Consider the following 13,522-nt stretch of genomic DNA (forward strand, 5'->3'; position numbering starts at 1 on the left):
ATGATAAATCATATTAGGCCCTCCCCTAGATCATTGGGCCGTACTTAAAACTCAAACCGGACCCAGTTTAGTAAATTGGCCATAAATTCCTCAATATTCATCGGAGTTGGGCTTATAATATATCGTTGGAAAGGTCTTTGCAAGCCCCATGCAACTACACCACTATTGGACCCATATCATGGACAAACAAAATTGGATTGGCTGTTTTCTTAAAATAAAGTTTTCAAAAACAGGAAGAAGAGAAAAGAAATGATATAAAACTTTCCGCAACACTAGACCTTTCCACACTTTGATTTCATTCGATTATGATTCGACGTGAAATGTACTCATCACTGGGTTTGGTTTTGGGGAGACACAAATGGGTGTCTACAGAAGCCCCCACTTTGACTGAGTTTGGAGAAACGCAAGTTTCGGAAAACGAAAATCAAAGTAACGATAGGGATGGAGAATGATTCAGAACGTTCTGCGATCCTAAATCAATATTATAACGCCGATACCTGCAAAACCGATTGCTTCGTCAAGCACACGTCTCTGAAAGTAACCGATTGCTTCGATGACCTCCTGCAAGCTAGAGAATGTCATCCCGCTTGAAAACCGCTACGCCTTGTAACTGCTTCCAAATTAGAATATTGCTTCGCCTAAAACTATCCTCTCCGCCGTGATAATATTCCACGTCCAAGGGAATACCATCGAAAATTATTTCTCTTGAAATAATTCTCATCCGCATTATGATCACCTTCCATGCCTTAGGAACTATGATCGAAGACAATTTCGCCCGAAATTACCTTCAGTTGTTTGTGACAACTTTCCGCAAGCTAGGGAATGATGCGGAAGACATCTTCTCTTGAAGGTATCCTCATTTGATGCGATAATATCCCAAAGGAAAATACCAAAGATCCACGCCCGTCGATCTTTAAAAGTTCGCCTGAACTTTGCGTTTTTTGTATGCCTGTACGTCGGCGCTCTTTGCTCTTGAACCTATATGTCGGTGCTCTTTTTGCTAATGAACCTGTATGTCGGTGCCTTTTGCTAATGAACCTGTATGTCGGTGCCTTTTGCTAATGAGCCAATGCTTAGGCGCTTTAAGCTTAGTGAGACGATCTTTTCATCAGGTTGATCACTTCATGTAATCAAGCCGATTACCTAATCATGTCAAATTGCTCAGAGGGCTGACTGGCATACCAAGGAACCCAAAATATATTGTAGAAGGCTAGCACTACCCGAAAAGGTGGCTGGCTGCTTTGGCGTCGTGAAAATCGATCAGCGCCAGTTTTATCGTATTAACGCCATACGCTGAAATTGGCGTCTGGCGCCAATCATAGAATGTGACGCCAATGCCTAAGGACTGGGACCAGCACGGGAATCACTTTAAATTCCCGTTTTCAGTTCATTTCGTGCTCTGGTTTGTTGCGAACACTGCTCGAAAGAAGTCGAAACTTCAATTGATCGTTGCTCATTTGTTTCTCAACCGAATTTGCTCAAAGTTGTTGCAAATCCAACCTCTTTTCATCCATATTCCCGATCTATGTAATTTTCCTTCCAACTCACACCAGTTTTTATGAATTATTGGCATGTTCATTCACGAATTTCATGAAAATTCGAAACTTATAATGCTCAATTTGCTTTTTTTATCAAGATTTATGCCATGAAATTGCTTGTTTATGTTTGTATATTGCCTTGGGAGTAATTTGAGACTTGTTTGACCCAATTTGGCGAAGAAATGAGCAATCCGCCATTGTTGGACCTCCTATGGTCGTGAAAAACAATGTGGCTTGTTCTTGATGTTTTTGCTAGTAATTCTTGTTCAATTTGTCACAATGATCACTATAGTATTGCAAGAAATTGTTTGATTGCTTGAAAAATGTTTATCATGCTCAATTCAAATTTGTGCTCTGTTTTAGTACAACGTACTCTATTTTTGCGAACATAGTATCATGCGGCTAGGCAAACCTTTAGATACTATAGAACCATGATTTATGATGATTCTGCACAATGTAGCATGGCTAGACAACGAGGCTCCGGTTCACGGTCCCGAAACACTAGACGGGAGCATGAGCCCGTGGAAAACGACACTACACCGTCCACTTCGCTTGGTCAGTTCCCAGAGTGGGATGAGCAGACCTTATTCTTTGCCCCTGTCCACCACATTTCTAAGAGGGTGAGACGGGGAACCGAGCCGGGAAGGACACGACATCACGGCTCTGGCTGCGATGGTCTCGGCGATTTGTATAGGATGCATACCCTGGTAGTGGATTCCTCATCACCAGACCAGGGTAAGTCTAGTTCTAATTCAGAATCTTGTATTCAGTTATCATGCATTTTTACTGACTTAACTTTCCTTGACAGTTCTCACGTGAGGTGGTTTCGGCTATGGCACGATGCATAGATGCCTTCCGGAGCCAACTCGTCCGGATGAGGAACGCAGCTACATGTCGTCGAGACGACGCTATCCGAGAGGTAACTTTTCTTTACTTATTGTTTCTGCACTATGCTTCAGTTTTCACCTTGTTTCTGATTTATTTCTTTTTGCAGGGTCAGCCGATTGCTTCTCACACCCGTACGAGGCCTGAGGGGCGAAGAGAGCCAGCGAGGTCTAGCTCGAGACGTCGTCGTACTTCGTCAGGAGGTAGAGGTGGTCGTTCCGAGGCTGCTCGAGCCGACGTTGCTGAGAGCTCAGGGTCTTCTTCTGAGGAGGTTCCGGCTGCACCGTTAGGAGAGGCTACCTCGGCTTTTAGAGGTGGTGGGATGTACGAGGTTGGCTCGTCATCGCAGCAGCCTCCGCGGTCTCAGCCTCAGGTTGGCCTTGGCTGGAGCGGTCCTGTTTTGAGTTTACCTCCTCCTACGGAGACTGGGACTAGTGCTGAGGCTGGAGCTGGTGGAGAGGTGACTCCTCGGACGGCGCATAATCTGTTACAAGTATGGAAGACCTTGGAACTTATTCAAGGCGGAATCGATATCCGCAGGGTTTTCCCTAAGCCGCCTAAGAAAGACTTTCATTCAGATAAATGGCTAGTTGGAGAAAGCCTAACCAATGCCTTGCCACTTGGACTACATGCGCAGTCTGAGATGTAAAACCACCTGACCTTTCTGAGTCGCTTACTTTAGCTTCCCCTCCCGCCGCCCCGTACGGAGATGCCTGGAGGTGCCTAAGAAGCATGTCAATAGCGCAATCAAAGGATTCTTAAGCCTCTAACCGCTGAGTCAAGTAGGTCAAGCTGAGTCAAGTCAGAGAAAATAGACCCCCCCGGGCACTCCCCCCGAACTAGCCGGAAAATGCTCCGGGGCGTCGATCTCATTCTTAGGAAGAAGGTTCCCGCGCTCCGGCCACACCTTCATAACTCCAAATGCCAGGGTCCGTTATAGTCCCCCCTGTAATACTCCAACCGCCCCACGAATTGGTTATCAGCTTGACTTGCTCTCAGGTTGGCCCTTCCGTGAAGATGCGGAGTACCAACGGCTAGACGGTAAGACCCCGTGGGAAGCTGTCTACGAAGCTTTGCCCCTTGTCGAGCAGACAAGTCATTCATCAATGAAACTTTTCAACATAGGTGCCAACGAGCAGGGCGAGGAAGATCGGAACGGGCTAAACAGGAGCATGGGGTAGGGTTCATTATGGCATGATGGGCCTACGTCCTCCGGCGCCGTAGTTTATTTATGTATATGCATTTTATTTTGACTTTTATAGAACTTTGTCTTTCACTTGTTACTTAGACACTATGTTCTGTAAATCTATTATTATGTATTACTATTATGTTAGTGTATGTTAGTGTGTGCAAATGTGATAACAATTTTGCGCAAAACTTCCGTCATTTTTATTATTGATGGAGGGTATTATCCGACTCTCCCCCCAAAGGAAAAAAATAAAAAGTAAAAATAAAAACGGAGAGAAAGGCTGATTTTTGAATTTTAATATAAAATCCAAAAAAAAGAATAAAAAAAAAATTAACTAAACATAATTGCTTATATTTAATTAATTAAGAAAAGGATAGAAAGATATTTAGAAGAAATTAAAACGGGGCCATAAAGTCATTAACCGACTCCGATTTAATATCAAAACGCAAACTGAGCACGCGCGGCTGTCCTGCTGACTTGGCGCCAGCTGGCGCCATCTTGTGGCGCGTGGCGCCAGGCGCTATTGCTAGCGTGTGGCGTCAAGAGCTGCTGTGTGGCGCCAATTTCGGGTGTGTGACGCCAAATGACGCTGACTACGTATTCCAATCAGGTTGAAATTGCTCGAAATTTGTGCATAAATAGCCCCCTGCTCAGTCGATTATTCACATAATTCCAACGAAAAAATTATTCTTCTCTTTAGAAAAAATAGTAATCATGTCTTTAGCCACTAAAACCTTCACCCAATATTCTCATGAATAGTGTCGATCTCTCAATGCTAGAGAAAGAAAACAATTGGATTTATTTCAATTGGGGGAATATGTGGCATTAAAGGGGTAGATCTAGACATAGACTTCATACATACCGCTTTAGAATATTGGAACATTGACACACATTGTTTTAGAATAGGGTATGACGAAATTAGCCCTTTGCCAGAGGAATTTGGTGCTATTTTAGGCTTCCCTGCAATAGACCTGGTAGTGATCCCTAGAGTAGATGCATATTACTACAAGGATTTTGAGCGCTTCTTTAATTTGAAGGAAAGGGATTTATCAAGGATAGTAAATGGCAACGTGGTGAACTTAAAAGAATTCGTACGTTATTATTTTGATAAACCACTTTCTGAATCTCTTCATATATATAGAAGAAGGGCGTTCTTATTCTGCATGCTTAATCAATATTGTCTTAGTAGTGGTAAAATTAATGAGGGTCGATCAATTATAACCACTGTGCTAGAACAAATTGAATCAGGGAGAAATCTGATGCCTTTAATAGTTGGAGAGACTATGATTGGTTTAGATGAGTTGAAAAGGGACCCAAAAGCACCTCTTCGCGGTTCTCCAATTTTATTACAGGTAGAAAAATAATATTTTTAATTACAGAAATCAAAAAATATATTTTTGTATTGTAATATTAATTAAAATTTTTTTTTTTTAGATGTGGCTAATGGAAAGGCTAGGATTAATTAGCCCTCCGGACGACATTGAAAGTTGTACGCCCACTTGCTTTGTAAGAAGAAAGAAGCGCATCCCTAAAATTGGGCGCCATGGGTGGAAGAAAGTCTTTGAATCACGTGACTTTGCTATCAAGTGGGTCATCCCACGGTGGAAAATAAAAAGGATGGTTGGTGTTAACAAGCAACCTTTCTGCCGTCTTCCAAGCTTGTCTCTCATGACATATTATTATCCCTGCACAGTAAAGAGACAATATGGCTTGCTTCAAAATATTCCTTCCGGGGATCTTCGTCCTCCCTATGAGTATCCCATATCTCAAGAAGTAGATAAATTTGACACGTACTGGAGCGCTAGACCTTTATGGGAAGTGATTACCCAAAAGGTTCCCCCTTCTTTGCCTAATGATATAAAGAAGTGGTTGCTGAAGAAGTCTTCAATTGATCAGGGTAGAATTGATGTGAAGAATCGTCTAGGTGACAGGGTGACACCGGCCAAGGAACGCTTAGGTGAAAGAATTGAGTTCGAGACACCTATAATGCCTAAGAAGAAGAATTCTACTAAAGACAAGGGGAAAAGGAAAGCTACCACTACAGACAAAAAGGTTTGGGTGGAAAAGAAGCATGGGGTGCTAGCGGAAGGGGAAAAAATCCATTCCAAGATTGAATGTAGGTCCTCTAAAGGATGCCTACTAGCTAAAGTAATGGATGAAGAGGAGGAGGAAGAAAAGAATTGGAAAAGAGCAAAGAAGGAGAATAAAGATTAGAACATTGCTTAGCTTTCGATTTATTAGATTCTTAGTTTTTATTTAAAGTTAATTTATTTCAGCTTTATTTAAATTCCATTAACAATGCAATTTTATTTTATTAATGAAATTTCAGCTTTCAATTAAATTGTTACTTTAAATTTTTTTTTTCAAAAAGTAATGAAAAACTGAAAAAATTGATTTTCCAGAAATTCTTCGAGTACGGAAGTCGAAAATTTTCCGAAAAACGCCGAAATTCGCCCAGATTTTATTACTGAATTGGCGCCAATAACTGCGAATTGGCGCCAGATATTGAGGTCTGGCGCCAGGCGCCAATACTGTCGTCTGGCGCTGATGGCCTTTTGCTGGCGCCAGGCTCTGTTCTGCGACGCCAGTTGCTTTTCCAACTTTTGTTGACTTTTTGTTGATTCTGGAATGCAGAGATGTCGAAAAATAAAGTGGCCGCACCCGTAATGGGTTGCCTACGTATACTTTCCTAAGAAATTAGGCCAAACGTAGCTCTCTTGAGTGTCCTACTCAAGTAATTATGGGTAGTATTTTTTAAGTTGGTCAAGATTGGTCATGTTTGAGAATTCATTGCCATCCATGTCAGTTAATTTTGCTGCACCACCTGACAGGATTGTTTTGACAATGTAGGGGCCCGACCAATTAGGTCTAAACTTTCCCCTTGGATCTAAAACATTTTTCCTTAGTGCCTTTAATACCAAATCTCCTATTTTGATATTTCTTGTCTTGACCTTCTTATTAAAATGTCTAGCCATACGAGTTTGATAACACTGAGTGTGATGTAGAGCTTCTAGTCGTTTTTCATCGAGTAGGATCAATTCTTCATATCGTGCCCTAATCCAATCGACTTCATCGAGTTTACTTTCTAGCGCAATACGTAGAGATGGTATTTCTAGTTCGACGGGTTGTACGGTATCCATTCCATATACCAACGAAAATGGTGTATTTCCTGTTGACGTGCGGATTGACGTACGATAACCCCACAATGCAAATTGAAGTTTTTCAGGCCAATCCTTGTAATATTCTATCATTTTCTCGATGATAGTCTTTAAATTTTTATTAGCTGCCTCGACTACTCCGTTTGCTTGAGGTCTATAAGGGGACGAATGATGATGTTGGATACCATATTTATGTAGCAATTCTTCACATCCGGCTTGAAAGTGAGTTCCATTGTCACTTATCATTTCATGTGGGACTCCATATCGACAAATGATATTTCTCTCGATAAAAATTGCTACATGTTTTGCGGTGAGTTTAGCATATGATTGTGCTTCAACCCACTTCGTAAAGTAATCAATCGCTACTAGAATAAATTCATGGCCTCTTGTCCCTGGAGGAGCGATCTTGCCAATTCCCCATGTAGAGAATGGCCATGGTGATGTGTAGGTGTAGAGCAAAGATGGAGGAACGTGCTGTAAATTGGCATAAATTTGACACTTAGGGCATCTTTTTACATATTGATGGCAATCCTTATTCATGGTAGTCCAATAATACCCTTCTCGCATTATTTTCTGGACTAACATTTTGCCATTTATATGAGTTCCACAGATTCCTTCGTGGACCATTCTCATTATTCTTTGTGCATCCACCTTCCCTACGCATAGGAGAGCTCGACCTTTAGGTACCCTTTTATGTAGCTCGTTGTCTATGATTACATATTGAGAAGCCAAAAGTCTCAAGGCTCGCTTAGCTCTTTTGTCAGCATGAGGAGGGTATTCTCCATTGGTGACATAGTTGAGAATGTCTGTGTACCATGTTTCTTCTTCTTGTTCTTCATCTTCGTCTTGGACTGGGTTGTCGTCTTCTATAGCCTGTATATATGCTGGTTTGTGCCTTTTTTCGATAGTTAGAGGCATTTGCTCGATATCTGTGGGAATCCTAACCATTGAGGCTAATCTTGCCAAGGCATCATTAAATTGATTTTCTTCTCTAGGTAGATATGTGTATTCTACCTTCTCTAACTGATCGGTAAGAGTTTCCAGATAAGTTTGGTAAGGAGCTAGGCTTTCACTCCTTACTTTCCACCTTTTAGATATTTGATTGATGATTAGAGAGGAATCTCCGAATATCCTTAACTTCTTTACTCCCAATGCCAGGGCTGTTTCAAGGCCTACCACACATGCTTCATATTCAGCAGCATTGTTGGTAACGTCGAAATCAAGCTTTATTGAGATTGGGACATGTTCTTCTTTAGGTGATACTAGTAACACTCAGACACCACATCCCTTTTGGTTTGAGGCTCCGTCCAAATACAAGGTCCAAGTATCATCTTCGGTGACCATCAAATTTTCATCTGGAAATTCACTATCCTGTATTGGTGTCGAGTCTTCTATTGGAAAGTCTGCCAGAAAGTCTGACACCACGGATCCTTTAATAGCTTTTTGTGGCATAAACCGTACATCGAACTGGGCTAAGTTGGCTATCCATCTTGAAATACGTCCATTGAGCGTTGATTTCTCGAACAAGTATTTGAGTGGATCCAATCGAGATACCACGAAAACGGTATGCACCAACATGTAATGTCTCAACTTAGTTATGGCCCACACCAAAGCGAGGCATAATTTCTCGAGTGGTGAATAGCGTGTTTCGTATTCGAGCATCTTCTTACTTAAGTAATAGATTGCATTCTCTTTGTTTTCTACCTCTTGTGCTAGCATGACTCCCATTGTCTCTTTGGTAACCGTCAAATATAACCTAAGAGGTATTCCGGGAAGTGCTGGCGCTAATACGGGAGGATTTGCGAGATAGGCTTTGATCCGGTCAAAGGCTTTTTGACACTCGTCGTCCCATATTACTGGTACATTATTCTTGAGCTTTTTGAAGATTGGTTCACATATCGTTGTTAGTTTTGATATGAACCTACTTATGTATTGTAACCGGCCAATGAATCCTCGAATCTGTTTCTCGGTCTTGGGCGGTGGCATTGACATGATTGCTTTAATCTTGATTGGATTTATCTCTATTCCTCTAGAGCTTATGACGTATCCCAAGAGCTTGCCCGAGGTTACTCCAAAAGCACATTTTGAGGGATTTAACCTCATAATATATTTTCTTAGCCTTTTAAAAAATTTCCTTAAGGCTACTTGATGGCCTGGACGGTCTTTTGATTTCACAATCATGTCGTCTACATATACCTCGACTTCTTTGTGCATCATGTCATGGAGCAAGGCAGTTGCTGCACGTTGGTAAGTAGCACCTGCGTTTTTCAACCCAAATGGCATTACCGTGTAACAGTAAGTGCCCCGTGGTGTGATAAAAGTTGTCTTCTCCATATCTTCTTCCGCCATGAGAATCTGATTGTACCCTGCGTATCCGTCCATGAATGAGAGGAGCGCGTGATTTGCTGTGTTGCCTACCAGAATATCGATGTGTGGCAAAGGGAAGTCGTCCTTTGGACTTGCCTTATTTAGATCTCGATAGTCGACACACATCCTTACCCTTCCATCTTTCTTTGGAACTGGGACGACGTTAGCTACCCATTCGGGGTATTTGGATACCTTGATGAAACCTACAGTTATTTGTTTTTGAACTTCTTCTTTTATTTTAAGTGCTACGTCGGGTTTCATTCGACGTAGCTTTTGTTTTACAGGTTTCATTCCTGGAATTAATGGTATAGTGTGTTGAGCTATTTCTCTGTTAATGTCTGGCATATCTTCATATGACCAAGCAAATACATCGAAAAATTCTTTAAGCAAGTTAATTAAATCGGTTCTTTCTTGTTTATTCAATGTTAGTCCGATTTTAACTTCTCTTTTATTAGTTGAATCATTTGAGATGTCAACTGTTTCAGTATCTTCAATTACTGGTGTTTTCTTTTCAAGTGTTTCCATTGCTTTAATAAACTCTTTATCTTTTTCATCGTTAGCTAAGCAATGTTCGTCATCTTGGGTTAGGGAAGAACACGAGAAGTAAGGAGAATGAGCGATATTATTATACTCTGAGATCATTACATCAAAGAGTGATATGTCCTCAGGGACTGGATCACTAACTATCCTAGGAGAAGAAACAGGAAGGGAAGGCGTTATAACTAAAGACTTAGAAGATTCTAAAGGGAAAGACTCTGACTCAGACTCTGACTCAGACCCTGACGATTCTTCAAATATTGGCCCTTGTCCTGTTGTGATTGATATCTTCCTCCCACTTGGAGTAATCACCTTGATAGTCTTGCGCCACCCTTGCAGTAATCCTTTAGCTGGAGTAATTAGCTTCGAGGGATCGAAGTTTTCGCTTTTTAGGACCGTTTGAATGAGTGAGGAGTTGTCTTCCTCATAAGCTGGCTCATTCTTTTCTCGCCCAAACAGTAATCCCATGACGTTAAAGTCAAAGCATGGAGGTGCTTTCTACTTATGGACGGGAATTGGGATTTCATTAGTGAAATAGCAATCCAAGAAAATCTCGAATCCTGGTTGTCGTATGCCATTTACAACAAATGGTTCGGGAAATTCATGGCATGGATAGTCCTCTCCTTCTTTTATAAACTAACCATTAAGCGTAAGAGGTTATTGATCCATCGGAATTGCTTTCTTTTGAATGCGAGCGTCCCTACGTGATTTCAATTTGTCCTGGGCTCGCTTGAGATCTTTCCGAGTCGGTTCGAAACTAAGTCCGAAAGTATCTAGTTTACGGAGGCCAGGTGACTCTATCGATTTTGCTATCCCCTTCTTCTTTCCTAAGGTCATCCCAGGGAAGTGTCCTTGTTTTTTCAGCATACCGTTGATAATCATGTTGGAATGGGGGTCGTGGCAAAGAGATGTCCTTTCATCATCTTCGTCGTGCTCCACGTTGATGATTGGATTCTCTATTGACTTGATCCTCATTGGCGAAGCATCAATGGTGATGGGGATCCCTCCAACTATAGCTTTCACTTGTTGGTGGAGAGATGAAGGGACGACCTTTAGATCATGGAGCCAAGGGCATCCTAACAACAGATTGAATGAGGCTTTGATGTCTACCACTTGAAAAGTAGTAGCATGTTCTATTGCTCTTGCCGTCACATTTAGGGTTATTTTGCCAAGAGCTTGACGTTGAGTATTATCGTAAGCTCTTATTCCTTGTGTGGACGGAATTAAATCCTCATTCTTTATGCCGAGCATCCTCGCAGTCCTAAGTGGACATACGTTAATAGCTGATCCATTGTCTACGAGCGTCATGAGAACATTCATTCTTTTGCAGACTACTGTGAGGTTTAACGCTTTGTAGTGCTTGTCACCTTCCAGGGGTAAATCTTTATCAGAGAAAGTGATTAGATTAATTGGACTAGGGAGATCACTCGTGAGGAAGTTAGCTAGTCCCTCAGGAGTGGTGTCAGAATCTATCCCGATTTTATCCAAGGCATTCATCACAGCCAACCTATGTTCCCGAGATGTTGCTAGAAGCTTCCATACATTCATCTCAACTTTTGTCTTCTTGAATTGTTAAACACCTCATTTGCTAGTTCTGGAGGATTATCCTCGACATCGAAAAAGATCTCTTCTTCTTCTTCTTCGGTCATTTTGACAGGTTTAATGAGAGATGAGGGGTGAACTTCGCTTTCTTCATCGGAGATAACCAATGTGTGAGCTAGAGGTGCATTATCAATACTTGGTTTCTTACTGGCAGGAGGCAACGACAGCTTATTACTGTCAATCAAGTCTTGGATAGCTTCCTTAAGTTTCCAACAGCTTTCAGTAGAATGGCCCCTACCTTGATGATACTTGCAATGTGCATTGGGGTTCCAATTAGGCGACCTTTTCTCGACTGGTGGATCTCCGAATGGTCCAATGGGAGTTATAAGACCTTTGGCATTTAGCCGATCAAACGCGGTGTCATAACTCATGCCAATAGGAGTGAAGTTTCTCCTAAACAGTTTCTTTTGTCCTTGGTTGTTCATGGCAAGGACTTCTCCTAGATTAAAGGCGCTAACATTATTTGAGTGGCGGTTTTAGAAGAAGAAGGATTGTCGTTCTTCTTTCATTTCCAGCCACTGCTGGAATTATTGTTGGCAGCTTTAGATTTAGCTAAGTCATCTTCAATATTAATCCCAATATCATAAACAATCTTAAAGGTATGAAGGTTATTTTGATATTTAAGATGTTTTGAATATTTTTCTTGGAGATTTTTAATGAACAATCTCACGGACTCTTTTTCACTTGGTACCTCAATCATTTTAGCTGAGGTTTCTCTCCATTTGTTAAAGAAAAATGTGAAGCCTTCATTCTCCTTCGACTTGAGAATTTCAAGTTCTCTATGGTCAGTTTCGACTTGAACGTTGCACTTGTACCTATCAACGAAAGCGTTTGCTATGGATTCCCAGGTAGAGGTCTTTTCTTTTTCAAGAGAAAAGAACCGTTGTTGGCAAACGGTCTCGAGAGATAGCGAGAACATAGAAGGGAAAATTTTCTTATCGATACCCTTGATACTCATTATTGTTTCAAATGCCCTTAGATGGAAGTAGGGGTTTTCGATTGCCCTAAACTTTGGGATGTCGTTGGCACTGAACTTCTGCGGAAGAAGATCCTTATCCACCAAGACCCCTTGGGATGTGAGTTCTTGAAACTTGTAGTCACTGGACAACTTGCTTAGGCTTTCTTGCATGAGGTCCATTTGTTGTTGCTTCGCGGGATCCTCGATATTAAGTGCGAGAAGCTTTAGTGTCTCAGTTACAGTAGCCAATTGGTTCTTGAGATCGTTAACTTCTTCCTGATTTGCCATTATAACTCTTGCTTTCCTCTTGCGAGCTATAGGTTTGTCGAAAAGTTGGACTTGTACGAAGAGGTTATCTTTGATTAATCGTCCTTCCTTTCTTGACCACGCGCTGTAGATTAAGCCAGTTTGCGTTTTAATTATTTGACTCGAATCAGTTTGAATTTATGGCTTTTGTTTTAATAAAACAAAAAAAGTATGTATATTTTTAGGGAGCAATAATGTACATGTGTTTAGGGAACTTAAGTACTATTATTTATTGGTTGGAGGATTAATATCCGACTTACCCCCCTAAAAAAAATGACGAAAAAATAACGCGCGCACACAAGACTCCCTTAATCATGGTCGAGACATGTGTAATGGTGTGTGTATTGAGTGTAAGTGACATGCTTGGACTCTTGTGTAAGACCATGGGACTTAGTGCCTAAACTCGAATATTGATTTAATTAAGCAAAATTAACCGAATTAAACAGGAAACTGAATAATTAGACATTAGGTGATGACTCGACAAATAATCCGAACTGTCGGCCAAGCGACAGGACTGGCGTCACAATATGGTGGTTGGCGCCAGACTTTTTAGTAAATGTCTGGCGCTACACACCATACAGTGGCACTACAGCCCAGATTTGGCACCAACATTGGAGCCTCGGTCTGGGACTGTTTTCGATATTATTAGTCAACTTGGGTATGCCTAAAGTCGTACTAGGTCAATTCCTGATTAAAAGAAGAAAAATTTTATTGACTCGAATTAATTAATTAATTAATTAATTAATTAGGAAAAGTTCTTTAAGTCATTAATTATAATCTCAAACAAATCAACAAACAGTTAGGAGGAGCATAGAATATATATGCACAACAAATAATGCACAATTAGTCAAGTAGGCACAATATGATGCAATGAGTTCGCAACCTAACCATGGCTCTAGTTCTCTAAAGTTCGGGATGTGGTTTAGTCAAATAGGGTCCATGGTTAATTGTCCAGATGCACCGCGTAGAAGCCTAACAGTGA

This window comes from Chenopodium quinoa, unplaced genomic scaffold (assembly GCF_001683475.1).
Source record: "Chenopodium quinoa cultivar QQ74 unplaced genomic scaffold, ASM168347v1, whole genome shotgun sequence".
Classification (NCBI taxonomy): domain Eukaryota; kingdom Viridiplantae; phylum Streptophyta; class Magnoliopsida; order Caryophyllales; family Amaranthaceae; genus Chenopodium; species Chenopodium quinoa.